The sequence below is a fragment of the Mobula hypostoma genome, chromosome 11, assembly GCF_963921235.1.
Source record: "Mobula hypostoma chromosome 11, sMobHyp1.1, whole genome shotgun sequence".
Lineage (NCBI taxonomy): Eukaryota > Metazoa > Chordata > Chondrichthyes > Myliobatiformes > Myliobatidae > Mobula > Mobula hypostoma.
This window is the reverse complement of record NC_086107.1, coordinates 72,201,474-72,217,559: the sequence shown is the minus strand read 5'-3', so window position 1 is coordinate 72,217,559 and position 16,086 is coordinate 72,201,474. Positions and strand designations below refer to the sequence as shown.

Below are 16,086 nucleotides of genomic sequence, written 5' to 3'. Positions count from 1 at the left end.
CTTACATATTTATTTATCAAATAAATTTAGCATAATAACGGAAATTTGCCATATGCCTCTAAAATAACCTTGTTACTTCATTTAAGACAATCTCTCAGGTTAAATAATATTTTTTCTCTTTTCAATGGTAAAATTATAATTTGATAGCAAAGTGAATTAATGCTAAAGTAAAACTGCAAATTACAAAATATTAGGGTCGGTAGTTAACTCAAATATTTCAGGGGATCAAGTTTTTATGGAGACTGGATATTATTTGACTTTAAATAATATAGTTTAAACAATTATTTCTTCAAGGTGATGGCTTTTCATCTATAATTTTCTAAATAATCAATATGCTTCCTAAAAAAAACATCAAGAGTAGTTGATTGAGGTTCACTGATTGATGTTACCTTTTTAACATCCAGTTCAGAATTACTTCTAGATTTCAACCTACCACACTTCATACAAATTCCTTGAAACGTACCTGACAACAGTTACAAGTTCCTTTTACAGTGATAAAGAAATATATGAAATCAGGTTTAATAATTAAAAATTGACTTTTAGAGGTTTCCTTGCCTAAAGATTAAGAATTCAATTTTGTCGTTACATCAGCAAAAATCTGTCAATTTCCTTGCTATCATTTCTTCACAGTACTAACAATAACTTCATGATGCTGGAAAATTATGTTGGAGAGGTAGTAATGGAGGACAAGAAGACGGCAGATGAACTGAATAAGTATTTTGCATCAGCCTTCACTGTGTAAGAATGCCGGAAATTTTCAGAATGTCAAAGAGCAAAAGTTAGTGAAGTTGCCATTACTAGGGAGAAGGAGCTTGGGAGCCTGAAAGGTCTGAAGGTGGACTATGGTCTAAATGGAAAGAAAATTCAAAAATCTGTGATGCAAGGGACTTGGGAGTCCTTGTGCAGGATTCCCTAAAGGTTCATTTGCAGGTTGAGTTGGAGGTGAGGATCCAAAATGCAATGTTTCCATTCATTTTGAGAGATCTAGAATACAAAAGCAAGGACGTAATGTTGAGGCTTCATAAGGCACTAGTGAGGCCTCACTTGGAGTATTGTGAGCAATTTTTGGGCTAGTTACCTAAGAAAGTAGGTATTCATAATGACCTGATTATTCATTTTGCACCATTCTACCCATTTCTCACCTCTTTCATTTCTTTCCCCTAATCCAAATTTTCCAACAGTATTTCCATCAGCACCTTGTCCTACTTTAGCATTTAGATCTCCCATGACAATAACAATATCTTGAGATTTGCATCCATTCTTTGCTTGTTCAAACTCTTCATAGAATTTATCTATACCTTCATTTGTTCTACCTGTTGTTGGTGCATATACTTGTATAATTGTTAAATCAAATAGTTGTCCTCTGAACCTAACAAGGAACATTCTTTCTGATATTGCCCAATGTCCTAAAACACTTTTTGTCATGTTTTCATCCATAAGAATTCCTACTCCATTAGTATGGGTTATTCTACAAGAATAAACTAGTGTTTTATTTCTAATCTGAAATGTTCCAGCACTTATCCAACGAACTTCGCTAATTCCCATGATGTTAATCTTTAGTCTTTCCATTTCATTTATCACATTGTCCAATATTCCTGCTTGGTTTAGTGGCAATAATTTTCTTTTGTGTTAATTTAATTTTTTGAGCAGTAGCTTGATGACAGTTGGGGTTTCCCTGCTGGCCGGAATCAACCCTACCGAGCGAAACATCTTCAGAGTTTTCTTGAAGATCCTCTTGACGCTGTTGTTGTGTGATACATTTTGTGAGTTTGACCATGGTTTTCTTAGCAAATAGCAACGGTGGTTTGCTATTGCCAGCCGTTGGGTGAACTAAAGAAATCGCCATTTCTCTTCCCAAGGACATTTGAGGTCGTAGCTCATCCGCCTTCTCTGTCATAAGTTCAGTTACTGAACCTGCCGGATCTGCCGTTGGCCTTCGCTCGTATCCTGAGCAGGAAGCTTTGCAGGTGCTACCGTTCCGGGTTAGAGCGGCCCTGGGAACAGTGAATGACTAAGGGGTTGTGGACCTGGAAAAGTACAGGTGATAACACTAGAAATCAAATTGACTTTATTACTATAAACCAAAAATTTAGTAACTCAATGACTCAATGCAAAACATATCCAGGTGCAGACTGTAATAGTGACCATAACCCAGTACTACGTCATGCAAAAGTAAAACTTAAAAAACTAAAGAAGAAAATACCTGAACAATCCCTTGACTGCTTGCAATTAATTAAAGAAGAAAATTGTTCATCCCAGTTTGGCAAAAGAATAAATCAAGGAAGGTAGTGCACCCATGGCTGACAAGAGAAATTAGGGATAGTATCAATTCCAAAGAAGAAGCATACAAATTAGCCAGAGAAAGTGGCTCACCTGATGACTGGGAGAAATTCAGAATTCAGCAGAGGAGGACAAAGGGCTTAATTAGGAAGGGGAAAAAAGATTATGAGAGAAAACTGGCAGGGAACATAAAAACGGACCGTAAAAGCTTTTATAGATATGTAAAAAGGAAAAGACTGGTAAAGACAAATGTAGGTACCCTGCAGACAGAAACAGGTGAATTGATTATGGGGAGCAAGGACATGGCAGACCAACTGAATAATTACTTTGGTTCTGTCTTCACTAAGGAGGACATAAATAATCTTCCAGAAATAGTAGGGGACAGAGGGTCCAGTGAGATGGAGGAACTGAGCGAAATACATGTTAGTAGGGAAGTGGTGTTAGGTAAATTGAAGGGATTGAAGGCAGATAAATCCCCAGGGCCAGATGGTCTGCATCCTAGAGTGCTTAAGGAAGTAGCCCAAGAAATAGTGGATGCATTAGTGATAATTTTTCAAAACTCGTTAGATTCTGGACTAGTTCCTGAGGATTGGAGGGTGGCTAATGTAACTCCACTATTTAAAAAAGGAGGGAGAGAGAAACCAGGGAATTATAGACCGGTTAGCCTAACGTTGGTGGTGGGGAAACTGCTGGAGTCAGTTATCAAGGATGTGATAACAGCACATTTGGAAAGCGGTGAAATCAACGGACAAAGTCAGCATGGATTTGTAAAAGGAAAATCATGTCTGACGAATCTCATAGAATTTTTTGAGGATGTAACTAGTAGAGTGGATAGGGGAGAACCAGTGGATGTGGTATATTTGGATTTTCAAAAGGCTTTTGACAAGGTCCCACACAGGAGATTAGTGTGCAAACTTAAAGCACACGGTATTGGGGGTAAGGTATTGGTGTGGGTGGAGAATTGGTTAGCAGACAGGAAGCAAAGAGTGGGAATAAACGGGACCTTTTCAGAATGGCAGGCGGTGACTAGTGGGGTACCGCAAGGCTCAGTGCTGGGACCCCAGTTGTTTACAATATATATTAATGACTTGGATGAGGGAATTAAATGCAGCATCTCCAAGTTTGCGGATGACACGAAGCTGGGTGGCAGTGTTAGCTGTGAGGAGGATGCTAAGAGGATGCAGGGTGACTTGGATAGGTTGGGTGAGTGGGCAAATTCATGGCAGATGCAATTTAATGTGGATAAATGTGAAGTTCTCCACTTTGGGGGCAAAAATAGGAAAACAGATTATCTGAATGGTGGCCGATTAGGAAAAGGGGAGGTGCAACGAGACCTGGGTGTCACTATACACCAGTCATTGAAAGTGGGCATGCAGGAACAGCAGGCGGTGAAAAAGGCGAATGGTATGCTGGCATTTATAGCGAGAGGATTCGAGTACAGGAGCAGGGAGGTACTACTGCAGTTGTACAAGGCCTTGGTGAGACCACACCTGGAGTATTTTGTGCAGTTTTGGTCCCCTAATCTGAGGAAAGACATCCTTGCCATAGAGGGAGTACAAAGAAGGTTCACCAGATTGATTCCTGGGATGGCAGGACTTTCATATGAAGAAAGACTGGATGAACTGGGCTTGTACTCGTTGGAATTTAGAAGATTGAGGGGGGATCTGATTGAAACGTATAAAATCCTAAAGGGATTGGACAGGCTAGATGCAGGAAGATTGTTCCCGATGTTGGGGAAGTCCAGAATGAGGGGCCACAGTTTGAGGATAGAGGGGAAGCCTTTTAGGACCGAGATTAGGAAAAACTTCTTCACACAGAGAGTGGTGAATCTGTGGAATTCTCTGCCACAGGAAACAGTTGAGGCCAGTTCATTGGCTATATTTAAGAGGGAGTTAGATATGGCCCTTGTGGCTATGGGGGTCAGGGGGTATGGAGGGATGGCTGGGGCGGGGTTCTGAGTTGGATGATCAGCCATGATCATAATAAATGGCGGTGCAGGCTCGAAGGGCCGAATGGCCTACTCCTGCACCTATTTTCTACGTTTCTAAGTTTCTATGTTAAAACTTAAGACAAAAATTTACAATTGAAGTAAGGAATAGATTTCAAAGCCTAGAGATAGAATCTGTTGAAGATGACAGCAATCATGTAGAAATGAAATTTAACTCTCTAAAGGATGCCTTGGTAGAATCAGCAAAGCCAGTGATTCCGAAAAAAGAAAAAAGCACTAAGAATAAATGGATGACAGATGATATCAAAAATCTAATGGAAGAAAGGAGACAAAAGAAAGCAAATCCAATAGAATATAAGTCCTTAGATAAAAAATTATAAGCTTATGTCAAAAAGCCAAAGAAGAATGGTTAAACCAGGAATGTGAGCAAATAGATAGAATCCCTATTACTGATCCAAAAAGATTACAACAACAAATTAAGAATATCACTGGTAAAAATATCCTCTGTTCTTCAGGTGGATGTTTGAAAGCAAAGGACAGTACCATTATAATGAAAAAAGATGAGATTATGAACAGATGGACTGTATATTCAGGAATTGTTTGAAGACGATCAAGGCGAAAAACCAGAAATTAAGAAAAACATTGAAGGTCCAAGTATTTTAAAATCTGAAGTTTGTAATGCAATAAATATGATGAAGAAAGGAAAGGCAGCAGGTCCTGATGAATTAGTAACAGAACAAATTATTGATCTTGAAGATTATGGAATTGAAAAACTTATTGATTTAATCAATGACATTTATGAGACTGGAATAATACCAGAAGAGATGAAAAAATTAGTATTTATCACTCTTCCTAAGAAAGCTAGAGCAATAGAATGTGAATTACATAGGACCACAAGTTTAATGAGTCATATCACCAAGATACTTCTAAGAATTTTAATAACAAGAGCTAAAAGTAAGATACAAGCTGAAATAGGCAAAGAACAACAATGTGGTTTTGTGAAAGACAAAGGTACAAGAAACGCAATATTGATGTTAAGGATACTATCAGAACGAGCTATTCAAGTACAAAAAGATTTGTTTGTTTTATCGACTACACAAAAGCATTTGATAAAGTGAAGCACAATAAGTTATTTGAAATATTACAGAATATTCTAGATCTAGATTCGAAACACCTCCGCCTAATCAGAAATCTGTACTGGGAACAAACTGCCGCTGTAAGAATAGATGGAGAAGTGAGTCAGTTTACGAAAATCAAGAGAGGTGTTAGGATGTGTTTTCTCCCCTGATTTATTTAATGTGTGCAGTGAAACAATATTACAAAAAATAAGAGACATCTTGGGAATCAAATTTGGATGTGAAAACATCAATAATTTCAGATATGCAGATGACATTGTGTTAATTGCAATTACGAAGGAAGAACTACAAAACTTAATTGATATATTTGTTGAAGAAAGTGCAAAAATGGGTCTATCTATCAATTGCAAAAAGAATGTATGGTGATATCCAAAAAGGAGAATCCTATCTGCAGGCTGAGAATAAATAGGGAAGACATAAAACAAGTAAAGAACTTTTGGTGCTTAGGAAGCTGGGTGACATCAGATGGCAAGTGCGACATGGACATCAAAAGAAGAATAGGGATGGCAAAAGAAACCTTTCCGAGAATGAAGAGTATACTGACCAATACTAAACTAGGCATGACAACCCGCCTCAGAGTACTGAAATGTTACATTTATCCAGTTATGTTGTATGGCTCAGAATGTTAGACAATATCTAGTAACATGAGGAAATGAATTGTAGCAGCAGAAATGTGGTTTTTGAGGAGGATGCAAAGAATATCATGGACGAAATGAATATCTAATGAGGATGTCATGAACAGAGCAAACACAAAAAGAGAAATAATGTATGAGATCATGAATAGGCAACGTAACTTCATTGGACATGTGATTAGGAAAGAGGAGTTAGAATGCACAGTAATTATGGGAAAGACTGAAGGGAAGAAAGCAAGAGGAAGGCAAAGACAAATGATGATGGAGACAGCAGCCAGAGAATTGGAAATGAACACCAATGAATTGATCCACTTGTCCCGAAACAGGAGTGTGTGGGCCATGGCAGTCAAAGCTCAAACTGGGCACGGCACCTGATGATGATGATGATGATCTAAGAAAGTATGTGCTGACACTTGAGAGGGCTCAAAGTAGATTTGCAAGAAGGATTCTGGGATTGAAAGGCTTATGATATGAAAAGCATTGTGTCACGCAGGTGAGAAACTGCTAGAAAGTTCAGCAGTCTAATGAACAAGGAGGCAATTAAAAGAGAGATAGTATGGCGCGAGCTGAGACACGAGCTGGGAAGTCACCATGGTAACAGCTCAGAGCAGTTGAGCTAACGGACGCTGGAATTTTGGATGGATTATAAAAAATTGATCCTTCAGTCTGATAACAGCAGAGCGGACATGACACGAGAGAACTGCGGAAGCTACCCAAGAAACCACTGGTGGAGTTTAAGACCACCACGAGGGTGGAGGCCACGGACAGATTAATTTCGACCCATGATTACCAGTGCGGGTAAGAGCTTGCCTGTGGGGGTCTGCTGGTGGTGAACCCGTGCTGTGGGTTAGCAGACCGTTCCCTAGAAGGGGCTCTGTCCATCTGTGTCTGTGTGGGGGTCACACGAAGTGACTCTGAAGATTTCAGAAGCAAGAACAACTAAAGCTGCCAACTTGAACATCTCTCTCTCCATCAACTCAACTCGACGCAACACAAAGTGAACTGAACTGCTTAAACTTACCTGACACCGTAAGACTGATATCTACCTCCTAGACTATTATTTTTTTTGTATCCACACACACATTTATGGATATATTTATTTATATAATAGTTTATAATCTGTATTGTATTATTCGGTTTAATGATATTAATTCGTAGTAGTAATAAATATAGTCTTAATTTATAGTAAACCAGACTCCAGGTGTGTTCCATTTCTGCTGGTCCTTTTCAACCTTGTCACAGGGTTCATGACAGTTTGATGACACTGCTCCTATAGAAATCTACAGTTTATTACAGGTCCTTCAGCCCACAATGTCATGCTGACCATGTAATCTACTCTAGAAATTGCATAGAATTACCCCACTGCATAGTTCTCTATTTTTCCAAGCACCATGTACCTATCCAAGAGACTCTTAAAAGACCCTACTGTACCCACCTCTACCACAGACACTGGCACACATCCACCACTCTCTGTGAAAAACTTACCTCTGATATCCCCCTTGGACCTACTTCTAAGCACCTTAAACGATGCCCACTCATGTTAGCCACCTCAGCCCTGAGAAAAAGCCCCTGGTTATCCACACGATCGATGCCTCTCATCATCTTATGCACCTCTATCAGGCCATCTTTCATCCTCTGTCGCTCCAAGGAGAAAAGGCCAAGTTCACTCAACCTATTCTCATTAGGCACACTCTCCAATTCAGGCAACATCCTTGTAAATCTTTACTGCACTCTTTCTATAGTATCCACATCCTTCCTGTAATGAGGTGACTAGAACTGAACACAGTACTCCAAGTGGGGTGTAACTAAGGTCTTATAGCTTTAACATTACCTCACGGCTCTGGAACTCAGTCCCACGGTTGATTAAGGCCATCACACCATACACCTTCTTAACAATACTGTCAACCTGCGCAGCAGCTTTGAGTGTCCTCTTGACATGGACCCCAAGATCTCACTGATCCTCCACACTGCCAAAAGTCTTACCATTAATATTATATTCTGTCTTCAAATGTAACCTACCGAAATGATCCACTTCACACTTATCTGTGTTGAACTCCATCTGCCACTTCTCAGCCCAGTTCTGCATCCTATCGATATCCCACTATAGCCTCTGACAACCCTCCCGACTATCCACAACACCCCAACTTTTGTGTCATCATCAGATTTACTAACCCACCCTTCTACTTGCTCATCCAGGTCATTTATAAAAATCACAAAGAGGAGGGGTCCCAAAATAGTTCCCTGCAGAATATCACTGGTCACCTTCCTCCATGCAGAATACGAACCATCTACAAACACCCTTTCCCTTCTGTGGGCAAGCCAATTCTGGATCCACAAAGCAAGGTCTCCTTCAATCCCATGGCTCATTACTTTCTGAATGACCCTTGCATGGGGAACCTTATCAAATATCTTACTGAAATCCATAAACACTACATCCACTGCTCTACCTTCATCAATCCGTTTTATTACACCATCAAAGAATTCAATCAGGCTCAAAAGGCACGACCTGCCCTTGACAAAGCTATGCTGACTATCCCTAATCAGATCATGTCTCTCCAAATGCTCATAATTCCTGCCTCTCAGGATCTTGCCCACCACTGAAGTAAGACTCACTTGGTCTATAATTTCCTGGGTTATCTCTACTCCCTTTCTTGTATAAAGGAACAACGTTTTCAACCATCCAATCCTCTGGTACTTCTCCTGCCCCTATTGATAATGCAAAGATCATTACCAAAGGCTCAGCATTCTCCTCCCTTGCTTCCCACAGTAGCCTAGGTTATATCTCATTCAGTCCCGGTGATTTATCTAACTTAATACCTTTCAACAGCTCCAGCACATCCTCTTTTTTAATGTCTATGCACTCAAGTGTTTCAGTCCACTGTAAATCATCCCCACAATTCCCAAGGTCCTTTTCACTGGTGAATACTGAAGTATTCATTAAGTACTTCCGCTACCTCCACTGGCTCCATGCACACGCTTTCACTATTGCATTTTATCGGTTCTATTCTCACACAACTCATCCTCTTGCTCTTTACATACCTGCAGAATGCCTTTGGGGTTTTGCTTAATCATGTTTGCCAAGGCCTTCTCATGGCCTCTTCTGGCTCTCCTAGTTCCATTCTTAAGCTCCTTCCTGGCACCCTTGTAACTTTCTAGAGCTCTAACAGTACCTAGTTTCTTGAACTTTCATAAGTGTTTCTTTTCTTCTTAACTAGATTTTCTACATCCTTTGTACACCTTGGTTCTTCTACCCTACCATCCTTTCCCTGCCTCAATGGAACATACCTATGCAGAACACCATGTAAATGTTCCCTGAACATTTGCCACATTTCTGCTGTGCATTTCCCTGAGAACATCTGCTCTCAATTTATGTTCCCGTATTCCTGCCCAATAGCATCATATTTCCCCCAACCTCAATTAAATGCTTTCCCAAATTGTCTACTCCTATCCCTCTCCAGTCCTATGGTAAAGCAGATAGAGTTGTAATTACTACCTCCAAAATGCTCTCCCACCAAAAGATCCGACACCTGACCAGGTTCATTTCCTGATACCAGATCAAGTACAGCCAGGAAACCTTCCTGAACACACCTAACAAACTCCACTCCATCTAAACCACTTGCTGTAAGGTGATGCCAGTTAATATTAGGAAAGTTAAAATCACCCATCACAACAATCTATTATTATAGCAATGGAATATATTCACTGAAATTCAGAAGATTGAGCGAGTATCTCATTGAGACCTATTGAATGTTGAAAGGCTTCAATAGAATGGATGTGGAGATGATATTTCCCATGGTGATGGAGTCTAAGACCAGAGGACACAGCCCCAGAATAGAGGGATGTCCATTTAGAACATTGAGGGGGAATTTCTTTAGCCGGAGAGTGGTGGATCTATGATATTCGTTGGCACAGGTGGCTGTGGAGGCCAAGTCATTTGGTATATTTAAAACAGAGGTTGATAGATTCTTGGTTAGTCAGGGCACGAAGGGATGTGGAGAGAAAGTAGGAGATTGAGGCTGTGAGGGAAATGGATCAGCCATGATGAAATGGTGGAGCAGTCTCGATGGACCAAACAGCCTGATTCTGCTCCTATATCTTATGGTTTTCATATACATGTATCTTAACTAGGGAGTTCTTTAGACACTATCAATAATGTACCATACCTTCATATTCTAAGCTGTTTGCAACCTTATGCAATACAATCACTATGTAATTGTAAGAGTCTTCATTTTTGGTTCCTTATAAAGTAACCAGGATAAATTATTCTGATATTCTTATGCTTTGTGACCAGAGTTCTGCAAATTTTATTAACACATAGCAGAATACCTGGCCTTTAGAAAGTAATTTACTACAAACTGCAATTACATTTGAACAGTTTAATACCAAGTTATTCTAAACTAAAAAACTGAAATATTCTGATTCAATTTGTACTTTGATCCAAAAGTTCCTCATTTATATTACAGAAAAGGGGTGACAATGGACCTCTTAAAAAATATCAAGGCCATCTGCTGTGGAGCTGCAGCAGATGGCTAAGATTTTAATATCTATTTCTCCAAAGTGTTTACAAAGGAGAATATCGTGGATGTCAAAGAAATTAGGGTAATGTGGTGGTAAGGTATTCGATCATATGCATATTATGAAGAAAGAGTTATTTACAACCTTGAGGCGCAAAAAGGAGGACAAATCCTGAAGTACCCCCCTCCCGTCCCCCCCGGACCTTATGTCAGGTAAGGGAAGAAATTGTGGTGGCCTTTGAATATTTGCTTCATGATTAGCGACTAGCAAAAATATTTTTAAAACTGCAGGGTGCTAGTGTTATTCAATTGTTCGAGAAAGCAAGGACAGACTAAGGAACTACAGGCTGGTGAGCCTGACTTCAACTGTAGTGGAGCTACTGGAGGGAATTGTGGAGGACAAGATCTACCATCACATGAATAGTCAAGGCCCGATTAGGAATAGTCAGCATGGTTTTGTGTGTGGGAGGTAATGTCTGACAAATATTATGAAGATGTTCCAAGAGGTAACTTGGAGGACAGATGAAGGTAGGGTTGTGGATGTTGTTTATATGTTCTATAGTAAGGCCATCACAAGGTCCCACATGGCAGGCTAATCTGGAAAATTAGGTTGCATAGGGTTCAGAGAGAGCTAGCAAGGTGCAGAACGAATTGGCTCAATGATAGGAAGCGGAGGGTGATAGGTGAAGGCTGCTTCTCAGACTGGAGGCCTGAGACAAGTGGGGTGCTCTAAGGATCAGTACTAGGACTTGTTATTCATTATTTATATAAATGGTTTAGATATAAATGTACATGTCATGATTAGCAAATTTGCAGATAATAATAAATTAGGAGGTCTTGTTGATATTGAAGTATGTTACAACGAATTGCAAAAAAGATCTTGATTAGTTTGGGAATGGCAAAAGGATTTCAAATTTACATAAGAGTGAGGCAACATATTTTAGACAGTCAAACTAGAGTAGAACTTACACTGTGAATGACAAGGCCTGAGAGTACATGTGCACACTTTGCTGAAAACAGCTATGGAAATAGAGACGGTGATGAAGTAGCCATTTACAATGCTGGCCTTCATCAGTCAGGGCATCAAGTTTAGAAGTAGGGACATTACATTGCAGTTGCTGGTGAGGCTTCAATTTGGAATATACATAGAAAATAGACCACCCAATAGTAATAGGGACATCGAGGAGCAGCTAAGGAGACAGATTCTGGAAAGGAGTAATAATAACAGGGTTGTTGTGGTATCTCCCTACAGTGAGGGGTTTAGACGGTGTGGAGCTTGTTAGGTGTGTTCAGGAAGGTTTCTTGGCACAATACGTAGATAAGCCTACAAGAGGAGTCTGTACTTGATCTGGTACTGGGAAATGAACCTGGTCAGGTGTCAGGTGTCTCAGTAGGAGAGCATTTTGGAGATAGAATTGTGATCACCATCTCCTTTACTATAGCATTGGAGAGGGATAGAAACAGACAAGCTAGGGAAATGTTTAACTGGAGTAAGGGGAACTATGAGGCTATCAGGCAGGAACTTGGAAACATAAACTGGAAAAAGATGTTCTCAGGGAAACGTACCGAAGAAACATGGCAAATGTTCAGGGGGTAGTTGCATGGAGTTCTGAGTAGATACGTTCCAATGAGAAATGGAAAGGATGGTAGGGTACAAGATTCGTTATGCACAAAGGCTGTTGTAAATCTAGTTAAGAAGAAAAGAAGAGCTTACAAAAGGTTAAAAAAAACTAGGTAATAACATGAATCTAGAACATAAGGTTAGCAGGAAGGAGTTTAAGAATTAAATCAGGAGAGCCAGAAGGGGCCATGAGAAGGCCTTGGCGGACAGGATTAAGGAAAACTCCAAGGCATTCTACAAGTATGTGAAGAGCAATAGGATAAGACGTGAGAGAATAGGACAATGGAAATGTGTGTATGGAACCGGAGGAAATAGCAGAGGTACTTAATGAATACTTTGCTTCAGTATTCACTACGGAAAAGGATCCTGGCGATTGTAGGGATGACTTGCAGTGGACTGAAAAGCTTGAGAATGTAGATATTAAAAAAAAGGATGTGCTGGAGCTTTTGCAAAGCATCAAGTTGGATATGTCACCGGGACTAGACGGGATGTACCCCAGGCTACTGTGGGAAGTGAGGGAGGAGATTGCTGAGCCTCTGGCAATGATCTTCACATCATCAATGAGGACGGGAGAGGTTCCGGAGGATTGGAGGGTTGCGGATGTTGTTCTCTTATTCAAGAAAGGGAATAGGGATAGCCCAGGAAATTATAGGCCAGTGAATCTTACTTCAGTGGTTGGTAAGTTGATGGAGAAGATCCTGAGAGGCAGGATTTATGAACATTTGGAGAGGCATAATATGATTAGGAATAGTCAGCATGGCTTTGTCAAGGGCAGGCCATACCTTATGAGCCTGATTGAATTTTTTGAGGATGTGACTAAACACATTGATGAAGGAAGAGCAGTAGATGTAGTGTGTATGGATTTTAGCAAGGCATTTGATAAGGTACCCCATGCAAGGCTTATTGAGAAAGTAAGGAGGCATGGGATCTAAGGGGACATTGCTTTGTGGACCTGAACTGGCTTGCCCACAGAAGGTGAAGGAAGGTTGTAGATGGGTCATATTCTGCATGGAGCTTGGTGAACAGTGGTGTGCCTCAGGGATCTGTTCTGTGACCCTTACTCTGCGTAATTTTTATAAATGACCTGGATGAGGAAGGGCAGGGATGGGTTAGTAAGTTTGCTGATGACACAAAGGTTGGAGGTGTTGTGGATAGTGTGGAGGGCTGTCAGAAGTTACAGCGGGACATTGATAGGCTGTAAAACTGGGCTGAGAAGTAGCAGATGGAGTTCAACCCAGATAAGTGTGAAGTGGTTCATTTTGGTAGGTCAAATATGATGGCAGAATACAGTATTAATGGTAAGACTCTTGGCAGTGTGGAAGATCAGAAGGATCTTGGGGTCCGAGTCCACAGGACACTCAAAGCTGCTGTGCAGGTTGACTCTGTGGTTAAGAAGGCATATGGTGTATTGGTCTTCATCAATCGTGGAATTGAACTTAGGAGCCGAGAGGTAATGTTGCTGCTGTACAGGACCACACTTGGAGTACTCTGCTCAGTTCTGGTCGCCTCACTGCAGGAAGGATGTGGAAGTCATAGAAAGGGTGCAGAGGAGATTTACAAGGATGTTGCCTGGATTGGGGAACATGCCTTATGAGAATAGGTTGAGTGAACTCGGCCTTTTCTCCTTAGAGCGACAGAGGATGAGAGGTGACTTGACAGAGGTGTACAAGATAGTGAGAGGCTTTGATCATGTGGATAGTCAGAGGCTTTTCCCCAGGGCTGAAATGGCTAGCACGAGAGGGCATAGTTTTAAGGTGCTTGGAAGTAGGTACAGAGGAGATGTCAGAGTTAAGTTTTTTTTTTAAAAACGCAAAGAGTGGTGAGTGCGTGGAATAGGCGGCCGGCAGCGTTGGAGGTGGAAACGATCGGGTCTTTTAAGGGACTCCTGGATGAGTACATGGAGCTTAGAAAAATAGAGGGCTATTGGTAAAGCCTAGATAGTTTTAAGGTAGGGACATGTTCGGCACAGCTTTGTGGGCTGAAGGGCCTGTATTGTGCTGTATGTTTTCTATGTTTCTAAAATCTGGAGGGCAAAGAGAAAGCTTAAAATGGACCTGGCAGGAAAAATCCCAAGAGATTCATAGCTATATTAAGAGTAAAAGGGCAGCTAGGGAGAGAATATGTCCTCCTAGAGATCAGCAGGGCTGCCTATGTCTTGAACTGCCAGAAATGGATGGGATTTTTAACAAATATTATTCCTTGACGTTCACTGAGAAAGTCACAGCTGTTACTCAAGAGATACAGGAAACAATGCAGATGTTTTGGAGGACATTCATACTACTAGGGAGGAGGTATTTACAGCCTTGCAGTGCATTAAGCTGCATTAACACCTAGTGCCTCACCAAATACATCCTCAGACTCTGTAGGAGGATACAGAGGAAATTGTGGAGACCCTTCCAGAGTTATTTGCTCCACTGTTAGTCAATGGTGAAGTTCCTGAAGACGGAAAGTTTGCTAAATTTCCATCGTTTAAGATGCTTAGCAAGAACAAGCCAGGGGTACAACAGGCTAGTCAGCTTGACATCAGTAGTAAGTTCCAAGTTTAAAGTAGATTTTATTATTAAAGTACATCTATGTTACATATACAACCTTGAGATTCATTTTTTTGCAGAAATACTTAACAAATCTATAGAATAGTAACTATAACAAGATCAATGAAAGATCCTGTAGAAGACAACAAACCGTGCAAATGTAAATCTAAATAAATGTATGAGGGAGATACAAGTATTAATGTATAAATAACAAGAACACAAGATGAAAAGCTCTTGAAAGTGAGTTAATTAGTTGTGGGAACATTTAAATGATGGGAAGTTGAGTATAGTTTTCCCCTTTTGCTTAAGAGCCTGATGGTTGCGGGTAGTAACTGTTCTTGAACCTGATGGTGAGAGTTCTGAGGCTCTTGTACCTTCTACTGGATGGAAGCAGTAAGAAGAGAGCATGACCTGGGTGGTGGGAATCCCTGATGATGGATGCTGCTTTCCTACGACAGTGTTGGGAGGGTTTTACTCATGATGTACCGGGCTAAATCTGCTACTTTTTGTAGGATTTTCCATTCAAAAATTTCACTTATGTGCTGGGACCAGGACAGGTCCTCTGAAATAGTAACACTTAGGAATTTAAAGTCGATAACCTTTACCTCAGATCCTCCAATGAGATTTGGCTCATGGACCTCAGGTGTCCCTCGTCCTGGTCTTGCTGACATTGAGTGAGAGGTTGTTATGACACCATTCAGCCAGATTTTCAATCTCCCTCATACATGCTGATTCATCACCATCATTGTTTCGGTCCACAATAGTGGTATCACCAGCAAACTTGAATATGACATTGGAACTGGGCTTAGCCACACAGTGATAAGTGTAAAGCAAATGTGGATAGGATAGAAGACTGGCAAAGAATACAGTGCAATATAGATCAGTTGCAGATATGGGCAAGACCTTTAACAGTGTTACTGAACAGAGAGATCTTGGGGTCCACATTCATAGCTCCATGAAAGTGTCTGCACAGATCTATAGGGTGGTTAAGGCAGCTTACAGAATGCTAGTTTTTATTATTTGAGGTACTGAGTACAAAAGAGATTTTGTTTTAACTTTATAAAACCCTGATTAGGCTACATCTGGAGTATTTCATACAGTTCTGGTCGTCCTACTGTGGGAAGGATGTTGAAACTTTTGAGAGGGTGCAGATGAGTTTAACCAGGATGCTACCTGGCTTGAGCGGCTGGACAAACTTGGGTTGTTTTCTTTGCAGCGGTGGAGGCTGAAGGGAGAACAGATAGAAGTTTATAAGATTATGAGAAGCATGGATAGAGTAGACAAGGAGCGTCCTTTTCTCAGGGTAGAAATGCCAACCAGCAGGTATGCATTGAAAATGAGAGGGGGTAGGTTCAAAGGGAATGTGACGGGTAAGTGTTTTACTCAGAGTGGTGGATACCTGAATGCATTACAGAGTATGGTGG

The 16,086-nt window shown here is 40.7% G+C and overlaps 1 protein-coding gene across 1 annotated transcript in view; it reads right to left on the bottom strand.

Moving 5' to 3' along the window:
* LOC134353819 (astacin-like metalloendopeptidase) overlaps nucleotides 1-16,086 on the bottom strand; it is a 146,461-nt gene that overhangs the window by 105,399 nt on the left and 24,976 nt on the right. The window lies entirely within an intron of this gene.